The sequence below is a fragment of the Lissotriton helveticus genome, chromosome 9, assembly GCF_964261635.1.
Source record: "Lissotriton helveticus chromosome 9, aLisHel1.1, whole genome shotgun sequence".
Classification (NCBI taxonomy): domain Eukaryota; kingdom Metazoa; phylum Chordata; class Amphibia; order Caudata; family Salamandridae; genus Lissotriton; species Lissotriton helveticus.
Window position 1 is genome coordinate 953,549,289 of NC_136070.1, and position 6,000 is coordinate 953,555,288.

Consider the following 6,000-nt stretch of genomic DNA (forward strand, 5'->3'; position numbering starts at 1 on the left):
TGGATTGCATTACTCCAGTTTTCACCATCAAGCTTTGAAACAGCATTTGCCACTATCGCAGTTTATCCGCTACAAGAGGATCACATCGGATGCCATGGATGCTTCTGATACTATCGACAGACAGATCAAAAAATATGAAAAAAGAGGATATCCTAATCAACTTCTACAAGAATCAAAAAAGAAAGTCATGGCCATGACGAGAGAGTCTCTACTTACAAAAAAAGACAAAACAGACCAAAAACTCACAGTGTGTGTTCTCAAATATTCCATGCAGGCACTACAAATCAGTAATATTATGAGGAAACATTGGTCCATAATCACCCAGGAACCTGATCTTCAACCTTTGTTTGCAGAAAGCATAACATTTGCTTACAACAGATCTAAAAATGTAAAAGAATTGTTGAGGAAAAAAGAAATGAATGCAAATAAGATAGTACACAAGGGCATGCGCAAATGTGAAAACTGCACACATTGTAACAACGTAATTACTGGATCGTCCTTTACACATCCTAGAACAGGTCAATTGATTCCATTGAAACATTCAAGCACGTGTGACACTAAAGGAGTGATTTACGGAATTAAATGCCCCTGTGGGAAACTGTATGTTGGGCAAACCGAACGTAAGATCAAGGTAAGAATTACTGAACATAAAAGTAACATTCGTCAGAAGAATTTGAAATCAACAGTGGCAGCACACTGGGCAGAATCAGGACACAACATTTCCCAATTACGTTATACCATACTTGAAGTGGTCACTGCACGTCCAGGTCTGGACACACACAAAATGAGACTCAGATCAGAGTACTTTTGGATAAAAAAGATGGGAAGTCTTCAGCCAGATGGGCTTAATGACAGATTGGAACTAACATGTTTCTTGTAATGAATGAGACAGTGATTTGAGTGTTCCCGTGTTAGCCTCGGCTATCAGTGTTAATCCGGGGCATCTTCGATATCACAGTTATAATGTCATTGTTGATAATAACATATGCTAATTATCACTGTTACACTCCATTCCAATATGGCCGACTCGTCACGATTATGTACTAAGCTTATCATCTATGCACATGCACATATGTTATCGTCATTTTAAAAGCTAAATGCATAGTTTAAATTCTGTGATTGAATAATAACGTGACAGTAGGCATTTCAGTTTGATGTTAGAGATCATGAAACTATGACTAACGACGAATCTTACACAATCTTGAAATTGAGGATATTGACTGTATATTCCTTCAATGAGTCTAGATATTAACGTAATGGTTGCGCAGTAATCCCTTTGCGTGATATAGACAAGTTATATATGTGTAAACATTGGGAACGAGTTGCGGACACGTGACCGCGTTGTCAGCCAATAAGATTTAACTTTAAAGATAGAATGTTTTACGTGATCTTACCCAGACCGCTATTGACGAGGAGGAGAGGCGGATTGAAACACTTCATTTTCGTAAGTAACGGACACGGAACGCGGGTCGTTCCGAGCAAGACATTGATGTTTTATTAGCTGTGGAACCTCCGCATTGATACAGTGAGAGGAACTGTTTATAAGACATGCGATAGAAAGAGAACTGTAGCAATATTATGATCGTTCTTATTCTGCACTGTACTGTGGTTTATGTATTATTTAGAACATAGCTTTGGGCTCAATATTGTTTTTTTGGTTCTTTCCATAGAGACCCCTGATGAAGGGTCCAGGTGTACCCGAAATGCATTGGGTTGGATGTGAAATACGTTTTAAAAAATGAAATTTGCCGATATTTTGAAAAAATGAAATAATGTGATGAGAAAATTATCATCAATAAACATTACAAAGAAAAACGCCAAAAGAAGCATTCAGAATTAATTTTTTGATTGAATATTGATGATTCAGGAATAGGACCACGTGGTCCAAAGTTAAATGTGCACACCTCAAACTGAGGGTATCACCCCTACCCCCATCTATGTACTATTGTCATTTACATTGCCATTAGCCTCTGCAGTCACTCTGCAGTCCCTAGCACTCCATAGCATTCCCTAGTCACACTGCACTCCCTAGTCACTCTGCACTCCCTAGCCCTCTGCGCTCCCTAGCCCTCTGCACTCCCTAGCACTCCCTAGTCACTCTGCACTCCCTAGCACTCCCTAGTCACTCTGCACTCCCTAGCACTCTGCAGTCACTCTGCAATCTCTAGCACTCCCTAGTCACTCTGCACTCCCTACCACTCCCTAGCACTCCCTAGTCACTCTGCACTCCCTAGCACTCTGCAGTCACTCTGCACTCCCTAGCACTCTGCAGTCACTCTGCACTCCCTAGCACTCTGCAGTCACTCTGCACTCCCTAGCACTCCCTAGTCACTCTGCACTCCCTAGCACTCTGCAGTCACTCTGCACTCCCTAGCACTCTGCAGTCACCCTGCACTCCCTAGCACTCTGCAGTCACTCTGCACTCCCTAGCACTCTGCAGTCACTCTGCACTCCCTAGCACTCTGCAGTCACTCTACACTCCCTAGCACTCTGCAGTCGCTCTGCACTCCCTAGCACTCTGCAGTCACTCTGCACTCCCTAGCACTCCCTAGCACTCTGCAGTCACTCTGCACTCCCTAGCACTCTGCAGTCACTCTGCACTCCCTAGCACTCTGCAGTCACCCTGCACTCCCTAGCACTCTGCAGTCACTCTGCACTCCCTAGCACTCTGCAGTCACTCTGCACTCCCTAGCACTCTGCAGTCACTCTGCACTCCCTAGCACTCTGCAGTCACTCTGCAGTCACCCTGCACTCCCTAGCACTCTGCAGTCACTCTGCAGTCACTCTGCAGTCACTCTGCACTCCCTAGCACTCTGCAGTCACTCTGCACTCCCTAGCACTCTGCACTCCCTAGCACTCCCTAGCACTCTGCAGTCACTCTGCACTCCCTAGCACTCTGCAGTCACTCTGCACTCCCTAGCACTCTGCAGTCACTCTGCACTCCCTAGCACTCTGCAGTCACTCTGCACTCCCTAGCACTCTGCAGTCACTCTGCACTCCCTAGCACTCTGCAGTCACTCTGCACTCCCTAGCACTCCCTAGTCACTCTGCACTCCCTAGCACTCTGCAGTCACTCTTCACTCTGCACTCACCCGCCTGACATCATCAAGCATTCTAAGGTATCTTTTTTAAAGAGCTGCTGGCCTGGGGTAAGAGAATTGTATTTTTACTTAGACTGGAGAGTCCTTTCAGGGGTACGAGTTCATCAGTTTTTCAAAAATAGGACAACACCACGCTTAATGCATAATCACAACTTTTAAAAAAAACACCGATGTTGTCAGAGGGTCAGTTAAGACAAAATGTTTTGTTTTTTTAAAAAGGATTTGAGGCAGTGCCTGAACAAGAAGACAGAATGTGAGAAAGTTACACCTGGACACGATCACACTAGTCATAAAGATCAAAATCAGTTCGTATCATGAGCGTGTGTGCTATTTTGAAGAGCATTCTTTCTCAAGACACTCATTTCCCTATGTTTTTCTTGGCCATCTCCTTCTGCATCTCTAAATCCATGAGTTTTTATTCAATGCCTCGTTTTCAGTTCCCAGGAAACCTGTTTATTATCCACAGTCTGTTGAACCCTGGCATCCATTCTTGAACACCCCCCTCAACCTCTTGCATCCTCACCTTCATTAACTGCTTGCTCTCCTATGCCTAGAGGATCTTTATTTTGCGTTCTGGGGGGCATCCGCCCTTTACCACCTGTTTGAGAAACCCATTAGTATTTACTTATGCTGCATCTGGTTCACACAGACATTGCTGGATTCCACTAGGTGGTTGTGAGCTTGTCTTCCCAGACTAAACATGTTTATACACACATACTCACCCATCACTTAAGAAACTCACACACATTCATGGCCACTCACACACAACTTGATTCAGATAATTAGCTTGCACATTTACCTCATGATAATAGCCAGAAAACCTGGACTCGACCTGGCCCTTCTGGGTCTATGGTGGACACCCCTTGTCCATAATCATCTCTTAAAAGTCAGAAAAGGTAATATTCATGCACACAATAAAAGGTATTCAAACATAAGACAAGGTTGCAGATTATAAAACTGATGATGGAGTTCATTTTTAATGGGCAACTGAACTAAAGACAATCAACCCTGATCTTACGGGCAGGGGAATTTAATTAATTGTTGGTAGGTCGATATCATTGATTGTTTGTAGAGAACTCACTGCCCAAAGGCGGCCTTTTGGTATTTTCAAATCTTTTGATCATAAAAAGGATTAAACTCACAACTATAGAATCAGTTTTTCCTTTAAACTTCAAGTCTGTCTAGATTACTCATTCCCAAAGTTCTATTAGAGAAATATGTAGTGGATTCCCAGGTTGCTTGCTTTAGCGCACTCTGCCCCTTGAAAACTCAATGGAACAATTGGAGTGCGCATGTCAATAAACTAGATTAATACTGAAATTCTGATGAGTAGATGAAACTTGTCAAATGGACACAGATGGGCTGGGACTGGTAGAGACTGAAGTGTGCATACTGATGGACTGTCTGCTGCCCTACAGTGGACTGCCTAGCTGAATGCTAATCGGCCTATATATGGCAGTGGTTATTACACTCCTACTCACCCTCTCAGCAGACTGATGCTGAGAGGTGCATTCTCATCTCTTGTGCAACAATGTAAATAAATTACATTTGTGGGGTAGGGGGTAAGCCCAGTGTCACACACACACCTACATCGTGATTGACTGGGCAGGGTCTAATTAGACCCTTCACTTTCATTCACAGACAGCCGCAGGGTACCCAAAACCCTAAACAGCAAATGAGCCGCTGTGGGATGCTCAGCAGCGGCTCCATTCGGAGGTGTACACTGCCCCTTCCTCCATTCCGCCTTCTCTTTATCCGCAACACTTCTGCTCAGTAGCACAGCGCCCAATGCCATCGAGCCTGCCCTGCCTGACTTTCCCCTTAGAGTACCGGTAGTCTCCTTGTTCCTTGGCCAAGGAAAAGTTCTGGTACTCAAAGGGAGAAAAAAAAAAGTGTTGGTACTCCGTACTGGTGAGTACCGGCCCATTTAAAGCACTGCGTGGGACTGTGGGGGAGAGGGGAGGAGAACTGGCAAGGAGAGGAGAGGAGAGGAACGCGTGGTGAGGGGGTAGACATCAGCACTGAGGGGGGGTTGAACTGAAGAGACAGTGGGAAGAAGTGATTATGAGATTAGGAGAGAGAGCATCCTTAAACTGGTGAGGATTCACATGTGTGTAAACTATACGGGGAGAGGGTGGAACTCAAAACAAGGGAGACCAGAGGGAACGTAAGAGAGACATGCGGCAAGAGAGGGGAAACTGGCGAAGGAGGCAGGAAAAAGTAGGGGAGAAACGATAAGAAAGGGTAGAAACTGTGTAAAATGGAAATAGGAATAGGTGGATGGAATTGGGGACGGTGACTGACGAGAGAGATGTAGAGTGGAGAATGTCGGGTGTAGGCAGCAGCATAGAGCAGAGGCCCAGGAGAGGTGAGGCTGACAGAGAAGAGGGCAAAGTGTCAGACAACTGCATCTCCACATAAAATCCTGATAGGCAGCTCAGCGGTGCTTGTGATGCACAGGTTACAGGAGGCAATCCTAAAAGATACCCCAGCAAAAGTCGTCGTTAAGATTGAAGGTCACAGATTTATTTTTCACCCGCCTGTGACAGATAAAATGGCCACTATTACATCAATTAACAGTAACACTCGCTGTTAGTTCCAAGCCGTAGTTCAGTTTGAGGGAAATGCTGTATAAACAAAGTATGCCCACGCTCTGTGGCCCAGGTACTCAGTGCTTTAAATGGGCCGGTACTCACCAGTACTGAGTATCGGAACTTTTCAATACAGAAAGGAGAGTACCGGTACTCACAGGAGCTTAGCAGCACACATTTCTTAGCTATTCCCAGACTGTCAGTGAATCACAGAGCACCTTATTGGCTGGCTGTGCGTGAGATCAGGCAGCAGAGCTTGCGCTGCAATCAGCAGAGCAGCATCTTCACTTCCTTGAATGAATGAACAA